Consider the following 18,763-nt stretch of genomic DNA (forward strand, 5'->3'; position numbering starts at 1 on the left):
CTCCAGCTCTTCACATTTCAGCCAGCTGCTGGTCACATGGCATTGTAAAGGAAGAATTAGATCGCAGAATCCCGATGCACCCATTCTGGGGAATCTGCACTTTTCCCAGTTAGTCAAATACAGATGGACTGCCATTGACCATTTTTCCAGAACTGCATGGAAGGAGAGAAGACAGGCAATGTGAAAAGGACATATTAGTAACGAGGAGAAGTTGCTTTATCAGTGAACACACCCAGGCCTAAAGTTTACTACACAGCCTTTGTGTCTGTTTATTTTAAATTATATCCGTGAGTCATAAAGGGCCTGAACTTACAAATGCTCAGCACCTCCTGCAAAGTACGGAGCACTCTCAACTTCACTGAGAGCCACGGCAGCCAAGGAACGCAGCACCTGGTGCAATCCAGGGCAGGGAGCACAGTTCAAAGCCTGTTTGCAAACTTGGCCAGTCACTTCAATCTGTACCAAGACCCCCTCAATATCCATTTTGGGCACCTACAGTAAGTGCTGCACTTACCACCACAAAATGCTTGTCTCAGCCTGCTGTCCTTGACTAACTCGAACATGGAGAGCATGCTCTTCAGGGTAGTTTCCACATAAGGGATACATTCAAGTGCTGCAGAGAAAGGCCAGAAGAGAAGGAAGGAAGATAATCAGCTGCTCTCTGCCTTCTTACAACACACTTAGAAACACCGTGGGGCAGGATGCTATGGGCTCCTAGGCCATTTTGTGCTGCGTAAGCAGAGCAGAATGGCTTTAAAGCAGCCATTGAAAGCCAGTGGGGGATTTACCCTGAAGAGGGGAATCCTCTACCAGGGTACAGCTGTGCCCGAAGCCCAACTCACTCCCAGAGTAAGGGGAGAGAGCACTGGGGCAGGATGGGAAGTGGGGTGGAGAAGAGCTCCACTTGACCTGATCTTCCACTCATTCCCATCCTCAAGGAACTTCAGTCAGGGGCATAAGTTAGAGCTTGCACCTCCGTCTGGATAGCTCATGATCTGGAAGCCAAGAACTAGCAACAGCAGTTAATCTTGTGTCTCTCCCCACACACCCCCGCATGCACACACGCAAACAGAGCTCTGTTTAGCTGTAACATTTTTAGGTAGAGAGAGTAATCCCCTGTCCTTAAATGAAAGACAATAACTTTGAAACAAAAGATGGAAGTTACCATACCATAGGCTGATGACAGGTTGCCCAACGTAATGAAAATAAACTCTTCAGGCAGCTCCTGTGATTTCAGATGACACTGCAGCTCGCGCATCACAGCATTGAAATAGCAGCGTGCCAGGGTCACTAAGGTGTTGCTAGCTGCCACTTTTAGTTCACTTGTTGCTTCCTAAAAAAAAAAAAAAAAAAGAGAGAGAAAGACAGACTGAGGTGACTGAAGCCGGTTGCACTAGCCAGAGTCCTTATTTCTGTGCATAAGTTGTGAATGAACCCTCCCAACTTTCTGTGGCTAGAGTCATTAGTCATAAATATTCATAGAGTCATTTGGCTAAACAATTTTCAGCCTTTGAGTTGCTTGCAAGCTGCTTAGTTAGACTATTTACTATTAGCTACTTGTGGTGGATGATTGGTCACCATAGTCACATGATATTTTTCCCTGCCCTTCCCTGAGGAGGTAGTGAGACACAGACTGGGCAGCTTCAAGATATTCAGAGAGCTTTCCTGGAATAAACTTTCCCCCAAAAGGAGGCTGACTTCCTTTGGAACAAGAGAGGGATTTTTCCATGGGTTTTCCTGCTGGCAAACTATATTCTAAATCCAATGCTGCTTCTTTTGGCAATAGCTCAGATTCTGTCTGTCTTGGGGCTTTATACTGCCACTTATCGCTATAGTATCAGAGCGCCTTCCACATAACATCAGTATCAGTAATGAAATCCCTAGTAGACTTCGGGAAAGACTTGCTCGTTAAGAAACCATAGGCCTGTCTCTGTGTCTGATATCATGTGTCTCGGGTCCTGATCCTGCAAAGCACTTAAGCACATGTATAACTTTCGCATGTGAGTTCTCCCATCCTATGCATGTGCACAAGTGCTGTCTAGGACCTGGGCTTTGGTCTGGAGGAAGGTGTGGGCCTCTAACAGGAGAATATATTTTTGTTTCAGTATACAGTTTACCCCCTCAAAAAGAGAGTTTTAATTAGTTAAAGCTTTGGATCCTTTGATTAGTATCTCGGGAGAACTAACTTACCTGAGTCTCTCTCATATGGTTTGAGGCCAGGGTTATTATTTTCTTCAGTAGCCTACTCTCTAGGCCCCCGGTGTCCTGCTGCAATACTTTCTCCAGGACACAGTAGATGTCTGCTCTGTTTTGCTGGGGACAAAACATAAAAGAGAACAAACAATTGGGAAAAGGTTTTCTTGATGACCACACAGTAATTTGGCTAATAAGCCCCTGCCCTAAAGAATTTACAATCCACACATGAAATGAGGAACCCAAGTCTTATCATAACAGAGCAGGTCCGTGGCCAGGAAGAGAATCCAGGTCTCCTGAGTCATTATCCAGAGTTCTATCCACTAGGCCACACTGACTCCTCAGCCTGCATGCTCACACAACTAATCCATTGGCTTAATTGGTGTAAAACAGGCCATGCCCTCCAATCACCACATTTAGCAGCACCTCAGAAGCAGCTGAGCAATTTACATATTTTAATCTTCCTGGAGAGAAAAGCGCCAGAATAAGCCTCCTTCACTGCCCCCTTATCGAGTTTCATTTATTTAAAACAAACAATAAAAATGAGCACCTTGCCCTTGCTCTATCCACGCCAGACAGAATTTGTAAATGTGTCATTACAAAATACCCAACTCCCGCAGTACGTCCTCAACAGCTCCTAGGGGAAATTAGCTCAGCAGTTAGATCGACATCTATGTGACCTGCATGCCAAGGTCATAAAGCACTTTGGAATGTTCAAAGCCAATCAGATCTCTTGACTGGCTAAACAGTCCAGTGGTTCTGCTTGAAAAGGACTGCTTCTGCACACTGCAATCATACCAGACAGCTCCCCTGGGGAGACGCTCCTTCCATTCATTTTTAAATGTAAGGAGGATTTGTTTAATTGAAAATTGTCACTGATAACTTACGAATACATAAGCAGTACGTAATTCAAGTAATTAATCAAATTAATTAGCATAATTAATTGAGTAATTCAAATAATTAAAGTACTAGGAGGCCAAGTTCAGTTCTGAACTGAACTGCTTGTCTTGGCCTCCTGGTACTTTAATTGAAACTAAAATGCCTTCTGTGTTGGCCCTTAATAGAGAAATGGACTTGTTGGATGCAAGTATTCATAAATGGAAAAAGGGGTCTGAATATTACTCCTGGGGGAATTCTGCACTACTGCGCACGTGCATAATTAATGAGCCTAGGATTTAGAGCAGGGAGTCAGTTCACTTGGGTTTTATTCACATTCTTTTACTAACTTGCTAAGTGGTGTTGAGCAAGTAACTTAATTCCCTGTGACACAAATCATCCGTAAATGGGGATAATGCTTACCATTCTCACAAGGGTGCTGTGAGTCTTAATTCATTAGTATTAGGTAAGTGCTTTGAGATTTTTGGATGAAGATGCTAAAGAAGGGCAAAGTATTATTGGAAGAGCTTACTGCAAGTCCTGTAGTGTACTTTTACTATATCCAGCCCATGTACTCCACTGTGTGTAAAAGGACAACGCTTTCTTTATAGAGCATTATATCATCCTGATCTGTAATAACAGCATTTTGCATTCTGAGTTTATGCCTGAGGACAGAAGGGTGAATACTGATTATACTGATGGTGCGCCAGGCCAAGTTCTATACTGAATTACCCCCATGCATTCCCCTATACCCCCCTGAAGTCAGGCAGAATTTGGTGTGGACACATGGAAAGCAGATGTAATTTCATGAAACTGCCCTACCTCATCCTGTTGCAGTTTCTCTAGCAGAACTGTCACAACGCTAGCCAGCTTGGTCTCAGCTATACAGGCAATCCTGAGGGCAATTTTGCCCTTATCTTGGTCATCCATATTTGCCAGGAGGGAAACAACCTCATTATAAACACCTGCAATTAAATAAAAGGATTCGGCTGGTTACCACTGATAGTAGAAATTGATGCTGGCCTCTTTAATTCATTATCCAGTAAAGATTCTGCAGGAGCCCAAACACTGTGAGAAGTAGACCTGGGAATCATGTAAATCCTCTTCTTTGCTCCTGATGACCAGGTTTGTTTGCTGAACTACCCAATGTGTTTGGGGGGAAATCATAATGAAGAAAATTTGCTCCTTTCAAGTAGATTCCCACGTAAATTAATCTTCCTTTCCCTCTTTACTATCAATTCAAGAGTTTTGATCACATACAGAATAATAATTTATGGTCAAAATTTTCAAAACTGGGTGCCTAAACTTAAGCTCCTAAATCCATATTAAGGCACCTATGCCCTGAGTCAGCATCCTAATCACATGCTTAACTCTAAGCCAACAAAGAGACCTAAAGTTAAGCACATGCTTAAGAGTTTTGCTTAGTCAGGGCCTCATTTTCAAAAATCCTGAGCACCCAGATGTACCTATTGGCTATGCTGGGAACTTTTTGGGGCTCAGTATCTCTTGAAAATCAGGCCACTTTTTTAGACCTCAGTATGAATTTAGAAGCCTAACTTTAGGCCCCCTGTTTTGAAGAAAGCCTTTAATCTTATTGTATGGTCGTTTAAATACTTGCAGAGAAGACTCATGGAACAGAGTTCATCCGGTTGCCTGTAGAGGTCATAAAGGACTTTTTCCCCCATGCACAATTGACTAGGTGTACGCTGTGAGTGGGGTCAAGTGGTTCCCTCCAACCTTCATCTGAAACATCAGGGACTGACCATAGCAGGAGAAGGGACACCTGGTAAGGTGGACCAGTGCTCCAAGATGGTTCAGAGAATCTGTTTCCTTAGATGTCCTGCTCACATGCTCAGGGTCCAATTGATCTCCAGAGTTGTGGGTGGGAAGGAATTTTCCCCTGCTCAAATTGGCAGGGACCTTTGGGTGGGAGGATGGGACACTGATCACCTGCTAGGATCATCTGGGTATATCTGACCTAATCAATTCTCTACCGTTGCAAGGGCCTCAGGCATTGGTGGAACCGCAGTCTCTCCTGTCCTCTGCCTATGGCACACAAGAGTTTAGTCTCCTAAAGACTGAAATGTTTTAGTCCAAGACAAGTTTTTGGGTTCAGTGTAGGGTTGCTAGGTGACATTTTAATGGCCTGTGAAATACAGGAAGTCAGACTAGATGATCTAATGGTCCCTTCTGGCCTTAAACTCTATGAAACTATGAAATAGCTGATATATTAAAAAAATCCGGATTTTATCTCCCATGTATCTCTTAGCTGTGGGCAGAAATTCTCCAGGTGACTTAATATTTAACAAGAACTCTGAAATGCCATATTTATCTGTCTCCATTGTAACAGCATTCCAAAGCATGAAGGAGGAACGAACAAGATTTCCCCTTCCCAGGAAAGACTGCTTGAGGTTAGGTGATTACCCATCCTTTATGCAAATTGCATCCTTCAGTTCTAACACCCAGATGCAAACTGAATCATAATTGTAACCTACACTGCCCATCTAGCTGCAGTAGTGATAGTGTGGGATTAGGAGCACTAGTGTTGCTAAGAAATGTGACCCCATGCTTTCTTATCCTGCATTTAAGATATTAGCAGAACTTCATTTAGACAGCTAGAGGAGAAGTCCTTCTGCTTTTTTTGTTCTAATTTCCCCCATCTCTGGTGGATTCCACAGCTAGATGTTGGCTCCATGAATGCAGAAGACACAAAATGAGGACCCATAATAAACATAAAACAACTGGGAGAAAGATGGAAGATCTCCCCCATAGCATTCAATAGAAACTCAGATTCTCAGGAAAGTTTGCAGGTCCAGAGGCTGTAGGCCAACTCCTCAACTGGTGTAAATCAACACAGCTACAAGGAAGTCAACAGAGCGACACTGGTTTACAGCAGCTGAGGTTCTGGTCATATAAATGGAGAACATTACAGCTAATCTATCTGTATGCCTATGCTTTCTAAATGTGTTTGTGATTATAGAATGGATATCGAGAATACAATGCTGACCCTTACCTCTGTCGGTTACCTCCTGCTTACTCACAAATTTATTCATTTTTAATACTTCCTCCAGTCCGACCTCCAAACAGCTCCCGTACTGATAGGCAGCTGGCCTCTCAATCAGTCGTGTCCAGGATAGCCAATTAAGATTATGCAAGCACTATTATGACATCCATGTGACTGTGGCACACCACATAAACTGCTGCTGACCAGGTATGTGCTGTAATTACATGGTCAAAGTTATTTAGGCTCCTAACTCGCACTGAAATCAATACCGTAGATGTTAGGAACCTTAATACATTTCAATATCTGGGCCCATACATGTAAGCAGTCCAATAGGTGGCTAAATTTGCTCCAGTGTCGAATTTCTCATTCTCTCTACATCATTTTGAATTTTGGTTCGGTCCCTCTCTCAGTTTGCCACACTTTCCAATATCGGTTTAATCTGAAAATCTGCTCCTGGTTGAAATTATATAAAATAAAAGCACCAAACAAAGAAAGAGAAGAAACGGCCTTGGAGAATGCACAGTGACACTTGAGTGTGGTTGGTTGGCTGGTTTCCTTTGCTTTTTAATTTGGTTGATCAAAAAGCCAGATGAAACTTTATTGAACTGTATTACAAATATTGATTTTATATTGTTTTACAATGAATTGAAATTTATACTTCATTTCCATGTCCTGCCAAACAAATCAACGACATTAATTTTTATTGTGTTTAATACAGTGTGGTATCATATGTATGGCCATATGTAGAGCCAACACTTGATTTTGGAAGTTATGTTGCCTTTAAAGCATTCAGAGTGATGACACTCTTTGCAGTAAACCATATGGAAAACGAATTCCAATTACATTTGTCCCTTGCTATGCATAACTTATTTTGTGCCTTTCTACCCTTTCTGATTTTGTCCTTACACATATATGCTATTCTTTTGTACTCCGCCTTAGTAATTCGTCCATGTTTCCACATTTTGTAGGGTTTCTTTTTGATTTTCGTGTCACTAAAAAACTTCGGATGGAGCCATATTGGCCTCTTACTATTCTTCCTGTCTTTCCTTTGCATTGGCAGTTGTGCCTTTAATATTGTCTCCTTGAGAAACTGCCAGCTTTCCTGAACTCCTTTATGCCTTAGGTTTTTTTCTCATGGGTGGCTACCGACCAATTCTCTGAGTATGTTAAAGTCTGCTTTTTCTAGTCCTTCTTCTATCATTCTCACTCCTTCCTTTCCTTAGAATCATGAAATCTATCATTCAAGATCACTTTCACCCAAATCACCTTCCACCTTCACAACCAGCTCCTCCCTGTTGGTCAGAATCAAGTCTAAAATGGCTGTCCCCCTGGTTACTTCCTCCATTTTCTGAAACAAAGCATTGTCCCCAGTATATTCCAGGAACTTATTGGATAATTTTGTGTTTTGCCATATTCCTTTTTCAATAGATGTCTGGGGAGGTAAAGTCCCCCATTATTATCAGGATTTGTGTTTTGGATATTTCTGTTATTTGTTCTAGAAATGCCTCATCTCCCTCCTCTTCCTGATTTGGTGGTGTCATAAGTATAAAGGGAAAGGTAACAGCCCTCCTGTGTACAATACTGTAGAATCCCTCCTGGCCAGAGACTCCAAAGTCCTTTTGCCTGTAAAGGGTTAAGAAGCTCAGGTAACCTGGCTGACACCTGACCCAAAGGACCAATAAGGGGACAAGATCCTTTCAAATCTTGGTGGGGGAAGGTTTTTGTTTGTCCTCTTTGTTTTGGTGGTTGTTCGCTCTTGGGACTAAGAGGGACCAGACGTCAATCCATGCTCTCCACATCTTTCTGAACAAGTCTCTCATATTTCAAACTTGTAAGTACAGCCAGGCAAGGCGTGTTAGTTTTATCTTTGTTTTCTCAACTTGTAAACGTTTCTTTTGCTAGAGTGTTTACCTCTGTTTGCTGTAACTTTGAACCTAAGGCTAGAGGGGGTTCCTCTGGGCTCTTTAAGTTTGATTACCCTGTAAAGTTATTTTCCATCCTGATTTTACAGAGATGATTTTACCTTTCTTTCTTTAATTAAAAGCCTTCTGTTTAAGAACCTGATTGATTTTTCCTTGTTCTAAGATCCAAGGGGATTGATCTGGACTCACCAGGAATTGGTGGGGGGAAAGGGAAGGGGGGGGAATGATTAATTTCTCCTTGTTTTAAGATCCAAGGGGTTTTGGATCAGTGTTCACCAGGGAATTGGTGGAAGAGTCTCTCAAGGCTACCCAGGGAAGGGACTTAGCACATTGGGAGTGGTGGCAGCAAAAGCAGATCTAAGCTGGTAGAGAAGCTTAGAGGTTTTCATGCAGGTCCCTACATCTGTACCCTAAAGTTCAGAGTGGGGAAGGAACCTTGACAGGTGGTATGTAATAGACCCCTACCAGGACATCACCCCTGTTTTTTCCCTCTTTTATCTTTACTCAGAGACTTTCAACTGGTCTGCTTCTCACCTCCTTCCAGACCTCAGAACAAGTGTACAATGCAATACTTCCTCTTTTTTTTCCTGCCTGTCCTTCCTGAACAAGCTATAGGCCTCTATACCAATATTCCAGTCATGAGATTTAACCCATCAAGTATCTGTGGTGCCAGTTAAGCTGAGTTATGACTTATGTACTAAAACTCCCAGTTCTTACTGTTTATTCCCCATTATTATCACTCCTTGCATTTGTGTATAGACATCTAAGATGTTAAGCAGATGCCCCCATAGATTTCCCTCTTGTTTCTCCTATAATTCGACTGCAATTTTCCACATCTACTTCTCCTCAAATATCTAGTCCTCTATTAAGGTCACCTTTTTTTACCTGGTGGCTTTTTTCACCTGCCCCCTCTGAACTTAGTTTTAAGCTCTTCTCATAAGGTTGGTGAGTCAATGCATGAAGATGTTCTTCTCCTTCTTGGTCAGACGGACCCCATCTCTTCCCAGCAAACCTCCTTCCTGCAATAGACCCATGGTAGAGGAAGTCAAACCCTCCCATAGACCCATCTTCATAACCCTATTATGTGGGGCTAACGTGGCAGCTCTGGGCACTGACAGGCAGGCTGCTGCCCATGGTGCCACACAGCACCTGGGGGGGAAATGGCTCTGCCCGACGGGACAGGTCAGCAGCTCTCATCAGGCAGTAAAGCGGAGTGCCCGAGAGTGCCCTGCCCCCCAGAGAATCCCTACTGCCCCTCACCAGCCCCACAGAGCACCCTGCCCCCCCATCAGCCCCACTGAATGCCCTGCCCCCCGCCCACTAACAGCCCCAACCCCGTTACCTTGTTCAGCTCTCTCTGGTACTCGGGCATCTTCCTCAGGATCTGCGACAGGTCTTTGGCTTCAGCACCATGCAGTGGGGCTTTGGCTTTCTGTCCTGGACCCCCCAAGTCTAATGCTGGCCATGCTTTGTGGACCCCTGAAACCTCCTTGCGGCCCCCCTCAGGGGGCCCCAGACCCCTGCTTGAGAACCACTGTTGTAGATGTCTTATGTGTACAAACTGTAGATGTACTGTTCTTTTTCCTTCATTGGGGGAAATCAGACTCTTGAAAAGGGTACAGTAGTCTGGAAAGGTTGAGTCCCACTGCTCTACAGTGCTTCTTGCACCTTCTTCTGAAATATCTGGTACTGGCCACTGCCTCTCTATTCTGTGGTGAACTTTTAGGAAAACAAGCAGCGAATGTTGCATGCTTCCAGTGACTGACACAATCTTTTTCTGAGTTCAGTAGCTTCCAAAAAGAATTTAAATTCCCAAGTTCAACCAAGGGAAAATAGTGCACACAAGCTCATCTGCTTTTTATTTCAAAGAGGGGGGGATCCCTAAACCCATGTTCTTGGTCAATCAAGAGCAACAATACACTATGCTCTGAGCTGTAGTGCCGCTCTTCTCTCTCCCACCTGCTTCTCTGATCTCCAGTGGCATTGCAGCCATTCGTTAGTGGTAAGTTTGGAACCACTGTCTGAATTCTATGGCTAAAGCTTGCTGCTCAAGCGTCACTCCTCCACTGCAAAAGAAATCGAACTTTCTTTCTTCTGTTGCATATTAGCTCCTTGGGAATGTTCCACCTTTCTTTGTTATGACCATTGTTATGACCACGTTTATAGTCACTGGTTTGTATACCGTTTGTTTGCAAATTACCAAGCATACTTCTAGGTGGTATATAAATGTAATTAACGGTATGATATCGTAGTGTAACTGTCTCTACACTGCAGGTCAACAAGTGGCCCTGGAAGCTCAAGTAGTGCCTCTGGCAGTAACCGTCACCTTGAGCAGACACAACACCACGTAGATGAGGTATGGCTCTTGTATAGAGCAGCTTTACCATTCCTTTGACCTTGGGAAACCTGACAGAGGGAAGACACATGGAAGTGCTGTGTGGGCAAAGAGTAAATTTGTCTGCTTTAATGTATGAACCAAAAGCTAGAATGTCTTCGTCGTTTGTCCCTCTTGTGATCTGAACTATCATCTTGAGATTCGTTGCAGGAAACCTGTGATACTTCCCAGGTGTTGACTTGGTCTTGCAAAGATGACTATCTTGTGAGCCAATGTGTTAACTGCATGACTCCAGTTGGTTTCTGACAGAGAATGAGCTATGCTATGTGGAAATCCACAATTCCCAGGGGTTTCTAGTTCTATATCAAAACTATGGCAAACTTCCTGCATGAGCCAAAAACCATCCTTGACTGAGAGCCTCATTTCTTTCTGACTGGATAGGGTAGCACATCACTTCCTTTTCAGAAGTCATAGGTGCTTTGTGTGTCAAAAGAAACATTGTACAGTAACTCCTCACTTAATGTTGTAGTTATGTTCCTGAAAAATGCTACTTTATGCGAAACGATGTTAAGTGAATCCAGTTTCCCCATAAGAATTAATGTAAAAGGACGGGGGAGTTAGGTCCCAGAGAAATTTTTTTCGTCCAACAAGAGACTATATTTTAATTTTTATATATGTGTGTGTGTGTGTGTGTGTGTGTGTGTGTGTGTGTATATATATATATATATATATATATATAATATACACACACACACACACAGTATAAGTTTTAAACAATTTAATACTGTACGCAGCAATGATGTTTGTGAAGCGTGGTTGAGGTGGTGGAGTCAGAGGGTGGGATATTTCCCAGGGAATGCCTTACTGTTAAATGATGAACTAGCACTCGCCTGAGCCCTCAAGGATTAACACATTGTTGTTCATGTAGCCTCACACTCTACAAAGCAGCACAGATGCTGGGAGGAGACACAGCATGGCAGAGAGAGACTGTGTCTCTGTGAGAGAGGGAGAGACAGATACACACACCCTGTGTGTGTGTGTGAGAGAGAGAGAGATGTGCCTTGTCCCTTTAAGTACACTCACCCCCACTCTAAGTACACTACCTTTTTAAGAAGATCGGCAAGTTGAGACAGCAGCTGCTTCCAGCAAGCTCCCTCTGTCCTGAGCCCTGTCATGTCCCCCCTTGCTCTGTGGAGATAGGTACAGGAGCAGGGGGGAGGGGGACACCCTGACATTAGCATTTCTCTTCCCCGCCACCCCCATCCCCCGCACAGCAAGCAGGAGGCTCCCGGGAGCAGCTCCAAGGCAGAGGGCAGGAGTAGCATATGGCAGTGGGGGAAGGGACAGCTGAACTGCCCGGCAATTGATAGCCTGCTGGGCGGCTGTCGCACAGGGAACTTTGGGAGGCTGCTGGTTTACCCTGGTTCCAAGCCCCATCAGCTAGCTCCAATAGGCTGCTCTTTCTGCAAGCAGTGGACATAGCAGGTGGCTGCCAAACAACATTATAGGGGAGCATTGTGCAACTTTAAACGAGCGTGTTCTCTAATTGATTAGCAATATAATAACGTTAACCGGGATGATGTTAAATGAGCAGTTACTGTATTGTTCAAATGCCAGCTGTGGCTTCCATAACTGAGTTTTTCTTATACAGTGATGACCCTTCTCTAACATGCTAGATTGTTAGTGGAATACTTTACTTTCAGTAGGAGTAAGTTTATAAACAAAGCTTCTGATATTGAAACCCCAAGGCAGGCATTGGGAATCTCCAATTCAATTACTTAGTTCCACAAATCTTTCAGCTAATATAAGAACCTAAATTCAATATTGTCTACTCTTAATAAAAAGGCAATATCTTCTGCTTTATTTAAAAACAAACGCTTGAATGTTGTTAATGTTATAAAAGGTGTCTGTCAGGATATGCTGCATGCTTAAAGTGTTTGAGGAGATGAACATCTAACACATGAATAACTTACTGTGACTATTAAATCACTGTAGGTGATTGACATCATGACGGTGAACGTGGACAGGGTTTTGGAACGAGATCAGAAGCTGTCAGAGTTGGATGATGCACTGCAGCGGAATCTGAGACCAGTGCTGCCAAGCTGAAAAGAAAGTATTGGTGGAAGAACTATAAGGTAACCATGACTCGAGTATTTCCAATGCAAATTAATGTCACTAAGAACTATAAGTTGTTGAATACTACATAAAGGGAAAGAAATCCAGATAACTTTAACCATGAAAACATATGGCCAATTTCTGCAGCCTTTACTCATAGTGAATAGTATTTAAGATTACAACATACGGTCCTTAATGAGCATTTGGCTTAGTGAAGTAGATGAACTTTCCAAAAGTTGGGTGGCCTGGCCAAGTTCCTTTACACAAAACGTTCTCCAGGCCAGAAATGTGGCTAAGGATAAATGGATGTACTAGTTTAAGGTGTTGGAGATCTAGAAGGAAGAAATTCAGTGCTATGGATTGAATGATGACAACACACACAGCAGCACAAAGAACCTTTAGTCTCTTACAGTCATGTGTGCTAATTACAGGAAGGCCTGGAAGCCTACTCTTTATTTGCTGAGAAGCCAAGACAGAGTGGAAAACATTAATTTGTAAGGCAGGGGAGTAGTAGTTGGGTCTAGAGAAGAAGCTTTTGCCCTCTTTTAAAAATATCTAAGTGAGTTGTTTGTATTAAATTATGTGCTTTTTTTAACAGATATGGGCAGTATTGATAGCATTTGTTCTCATTATCATCATCATCATCATTGGTAAGTGTTTAGCTAAAGCACTGTTTTGTCAGTAGACTAGCGTACATGGGGCATAAGACTGTAAATCGAATGCAAAAAGTTGTTACTGTAACACACTCTGGTTGTGACTGCTAGTACATAGGTCATAATATTCAAAAGTTAAGGTTCACACAGTAACGCTAACTTAGCCATATTGCATGCCTGACATATGCAATAGTTCAAAGTAGTACTTACGCTGCTAAATTGATGTTTGAATGTAATCTGTGTGATGTGGTGAAATTATGTCTTCTGTGGGAACCTTAACTGTTGAATCTCAGGCTCTTGTGCATTGAGCAGAAATGGGATCCCACAGGAGACTGGGACCCCTGAGTCCCAGTCCCAGCTCTGCGAGTGACTCTGAGCGTGACCAGGTCACTTGACCACTTCTTTGCCTCAGTTTTTCAATCTTTAAAATGGGGATAATGATGCAAACCTCACAGGGGTTTCCAAAGAGTAACATGAAATGCTTTGAGAACTTAGATGACAGGAGCTGTGGACATACACCTTTCTCAAATTCATCTTTCGTGATATTTCTACATTTATTAATCCTTTAGACTCCAGGTTCAACATCCTTATGTCACTTTTCTTTCTTGCAAAGCAGTCTGGCCCTCTTCTAGTGGGTCACACCCTTTTCTTAATCCCCAAATGGGTACTCCAGCCAATCAGACTCCCCTTGCTGTCTTCCAGCCCAGAAGTCAGGCAAAACAAACCACAAAAGAAGTAGGGAAGCTTCATATGAAACTCCTCCTCCAATCCTCAATAGTGCTTAGATAGCAAGGTAGTTAGGACAGGTCTACACTGTAAACTTACCCCTGCATGCCATTGATATAACTATGTGTGAAAAATCCACACCTGTGAGCGACGCAGTTACACCTACCTAACCCCTATTGTAGACAGCGCTATGTGGACAGGAGAGCTTTTCCCCTCAACATAGCTACCGTCTCTCATGGAGGTGGATTAAATATGCCAATGGGAGAAGCTCTCCCATCAGTGTAATATTGTCTTCACTGAAGCGCTACAGCAGTCCAGTTGCACTGATGCCACTGCAGGTCGACACTTAAAACCCTGCCCTTAAACTCAGTCCAGGCAAGAGCCTTGATCTGACTAGCCTCACTTGAGTGCAGGAAACACCACTGACTTCATGCACTAGCTTTCCTGCTGGAGGAGAATCCTGGGGGAGGAGGAGGAGGACAGACAGTTCTCAAGGATTCATCACCGGTGAACAAGCTGTTTAAACAGAAATATATTGCAGTAGAAGCTTTAAGAGGAAAGAAATTCATGCTCCCTTGTTTGATATCCAGATTTCACTTGTCCCAACTTCTGAATGTTGCCAGATGTACCCGTATGTATCCAACAGCCACGAGCCCATCATTATAACTGGTAACAAACCTGTAAATACCAACACAAGTGGAGATGTTTCTGGTGGGTGCAAGGAAGACTGTGGATTCATATTCTGGCCATAGTAGAGCCAGGGAGCTTCTGCCTAGTTACACTGCTTGGTGTTCAGCTGTTTGAATTTGTGATGTAGCTGTTAACAAGCTTTCCAGCAGGCTTCATTTACTCTCGAGCTCTGACAGCATATTCATTTCTCACCTTTGGGCCTGTTTGTAACACAGTCTACAGCAACTAATTGTGATGCTACAAACAGAATTGTGACCATAGGTGAGAAATACTTAGTACATGAATTCTAAAAGCTAATCCTGTGCAAGAATGAAACTATGGTAAAACAAACACAGGAAATTATTTACAATTTCCTTTTGTTGAATATTTTGAGTGTTCCGTAGCTCAAGTCTTTAAGTTGCAGGGTTGTTTTATGCCTCTTTGATGTGGGGGGAAGAGGACTGTCGTTTTTCCAATCCTTATTTTTCTGTTATAGTCTGGAGTGTGTCCTCATGAGTTACAAGAAGAAATGCAAACCAGCAGAAGCCATCTCTCTCCTTCAAACCTGCTGTATTCTCAAGCTCTCACCTACTGATGTATAAAGCAAAATTATTTTGATTAGTCATGTGATAACTTTCTCTCATTTATAGGAAATGTGCCTTTATTTAAAAGTTACACTCCTAATTTTAAAATACTAATAAGCACAGCCCACAACTTGCACAGTGCCTTGGTAATCTTGAGTATGAGCTGGTGAAGAGGATTTCATGTTTGCATTTCAGAATCTAGAAGCAATGTATTGTTGCCAGTGAGTACTGCGTTCTACATAAATGTGAAGAGTATGTTTGGGTATCTGTCCTCTTCGCTGTCTCCTTCATGCCCCAATTTAAAGGTGTCTCTTCTGACACACTACTAATGGGATGGGAACCAAATCTTAAATTTGTGCCTTCTTGGAAGAAACTCTTAACACGTCTGCCATTTGAACAGACTTTCCCTGCCTTGCCTTACTCCATTAATGCCTTCTGACTAGTTGTGGAAGAGCCTGCCACCCTTGTAAACACTACTTGTCATTCACTACTGTTTTAAGAATATGCAGTTAAATTCTATTATTGAAGTTCTAAATATTTGAGCACTGAACCGTTAGTGCTGCTTTGTGGTATTTGTGATTAAACACTTCTCTATAAGTTGTTTACATTCTCTTCAAAAGACAGTCTGTCACTTTTTGGTGTCAGTTTAATCTGAAAGAGTACCTTTAAAAACGTTTAGTGTTTGTAATGTAGACACTTACCAAAGTTGGTTTTGTTTGAGGTTTTTGTCTTTTGCCAAAAAGTAGATCAATGAAAACTTTTCTCTCCAAGCCAGCAAGATGTTTCCAGAGTAGAATCAGTGCCAAATGTAGTTTAAAATTTTATATATATTTATATGTAATCTGTTTGCATTACTTCACAAATTATCTTCCCTCTAAACTAGTCCCCTGAGTGAGTGTTCCCTTAGGACTTCAGGAAAGGCTGGTAACAAACGCCGTTGCCTCTTCCCTCTTACCGACAAACTTTTTAGGTATGGGTGACTGCTCTCTATGAGGAGGGAAAGAAATAACTTGGTGCTTCACACAGAGTCACCACTGTGTGTACCCTCTAATCTGTCTGTTTCTAATTTCCTTCCAGTCCTTGTTTCTACTTCCTCTGTATAGTTTTTCCTTTCTCTTGTCTCTTTTTTCCTCCCTTACTTTTTGGGGTAGATTTGCAAGTAGCTACACTGTGAAATTGATTCACAAACCTAATCGACATAGCCTACTTCTTTGAGTGTTGGATGTTGCTTTGGCTGTTATCACAAAAAATGAGCTAGACTCTGGAGGGACAACTACCAGAAAGATGTGACAGAGCGCTCAGAGGGTGGCTAAGCCCAATGGTGGAGCTGCCCTCTAAACACCTAGCAAGAAATATTGGCCTCTTTACCCCAAAGTACAAGATGCTTTTTGGCAGTGAGTGTTGTGGAAAGTTGCTCTGTTGGCTTATAATTAACTATCTAAGGCCTTGCCTGTTTCGTTGAGGATGAAGAGGGAGAGAAAGGCAAGGATTTCTGTGCCTACTGAAGTATTTTAATTTCTGCTCTATCTTTATCACTGCAGGGACTTCTTTAAATGTACAAAGTCTCTAGAAAAATAACTCTACTGTATGAATGCACCATGGACCAGTAACAAAGCTAACTGTACAAAAATGTAATCTTATTTACTCACAATTAAGAAACTTTTTACTATTATGTTTATGCTGCAGCTTTTAAAGAAATATCAACTCTCTGTACTAGTTCCTACATTGTCAGAGGTTTCTAAATGTATGTCACCTGGGAGGCGTGTGTCCCTGCACTGTGTTGGCCTTTGTAACGTTTAATAAAGTGGCTGTTGAAACTACCATGTGTTCCTCGGCGTGTGGGTGGGTGGGCGGGCGGGGGTGTTAGGAAGAAAGGTCTCTGCTGCCTTGTGCTGCTGGGGAGGCAGCTGCACCTCCTGGGGGGCGGCCGTTGAGGGCAGAGTGGCCCATGGACGGTTGCTGCGCTGGGCCAGGCTGTAGCCCAGGATCCCCGCCCTGGGTGATGGGGTGGGGGGAGCTAGGCGCTGAAGCGGCAGCTCGAGCCCCAGCCAGTAGCTGGTTCTGACTCTAGTTCTAGCCCCTGAGGGGGTTGGGGGAAGGACTCCCTGACAGCACTCCCTAACAGCTGCTCTGCCCCGCCCCCACTCGTCTTGCCCTATGGGAATGCGGGGGGAGGCCAGCCTGGGGTCCAGTGGGAGGCAGCTGCACGGTGAGTCGGAGGCCGAACCCGCTTGCTGTGGGGCCACGTGAGGCTCTCAGGAAGGGGGAGAGAGACCCCGCTAGCGGCTCGAGCCTGGGGAGTGATGGGGGGGCAAGCTCTGGGGGCTCTACCTATAGAACCGCTGGGCTAAGGGCAAGGGCTGTAACTCTCCAGCCTTGGGGGGGCTCTATAACCCCTCCTAGGAGCTGGGGTGCAGGTGAGGGGTTTGGGGGCTCTTTAAACCCCCCCGGGCAAAATGAGACATGGACTTCCATTCACCCTGTACTGAATTGCAGCCACTTCTGGGGTAGAGCGCAGTAGCTGCATAACAACACACAGCAACACTGCACAGGGATTGCCTGCCCAGCACTGAAATGCAGATACCTCTGGGGTGGAGCGCAGCAGCAGTGTAGTAATACAGCAACACTATACAGGGATCACTCACCTAGCACTGAAATGATGCCATCTCTGGGGGGGGAGGTAGAGTGAACAGCCACAGAGTGACACTACTCACAGTTTAGAGCAGGGTGTGAAGAAGACTCTCACTTCCATTCGAAAGCTCTGGGGGAGTTTACAGAAACAGAACATGCTGTTAACCTGAGCTGAACAGCAGCCAGGACCCAATAGATTGGGTCAGACAACAGCTCTGCCAGGAGGGATTTGTTCCGATTGATTGAGGGAGGGATGGGGCAGGGAGCCAGTCAAGCCTGGGGAACAAATTCCTTCTCCAGGACACTTTGCTCCAGGATCTTGGAGCCCAGGCTCTATGGCCATTAATTACTGCACCACCCAGCCGGAAGGGAAGGGCTGGGGCAGGTCTCTGCGCTCCACATGTCACAAGCAGACAAGGCAGAACGAACCATGTCACAGAATGAATCAATTGCATAGCCTGGACTAGAACCCAGGAATCCTAACTTTCAGCTCTCTGCTCCAACCATTAGACCCCACTCCGCTTGCAGTCAGGATTGAACCCAGGAGTCCTGATTTCTAGGACCCCCCCCCCCCCGTTTCTCTAACCCAGTGGTTCTCAACCAGGGTTACGTGTGCCCCTGGGGGTACGCAGAGGTCTTCCAGGGGGTACATCAACAGGCTACATAAAAAGCATTAGCGAAGTCAGTACAAACTAAAATTACATACAGACAATGACTTGTTTATACTGCTCTATATACTGCTGGGTGTGTTTTGTTATAGGATTATAGTCTGTTAAAATATGTGTATATTAAATTCAATGTGTAGTTTGTAAAGATATAGCAGCAATCCAAGATGGAGTCTGAACTGCCATCTTGTGACCGCCATCTTGTTGTTTACTGTTATCATGGCCCAGTCATAACTGGATCCAACTGGTTTTTCCCGCCATTGGCCACTCCAAGGACAATTTTACCTCAGACTGTTTTCCACCCTTGCTGGGACTGTACCATATTTTCCCGCCACTAAATGCAGAAAGGGACTGAGCTCCCTGCCGAGTGGTGCAGTCCATCCCAGTGAC

General features: G+C 43.8%; 1 pseudogene; it reads left to right on the top strand.

Moving 5' to 3' along the window:
* The first annotated feature begins 9,296 nt into the window (after positions 1-9,296).
* On the top strand, positions 9,297-15,103 carry LOC135892010 (vesicle-associated membrane protein 3-like; annotated as a pseudogene).
* Positions 15,104-18,763: the final 3,660 nt, after the last annotated feature.

This window comes from Emys orbicularis, chromosome 19, assembly GCF_028017835.1.
Source record: "Emys orbicularis isolate rEmyOrb1 chromosome 19, rEmyOrb1.hap1, whole genome shotgun sequence".
Classification (NCBI taxonomy): Eukaryota; Metazoa; Chordata; order Testudines; family Emydidae; genus Emys; species Emys orbicularis.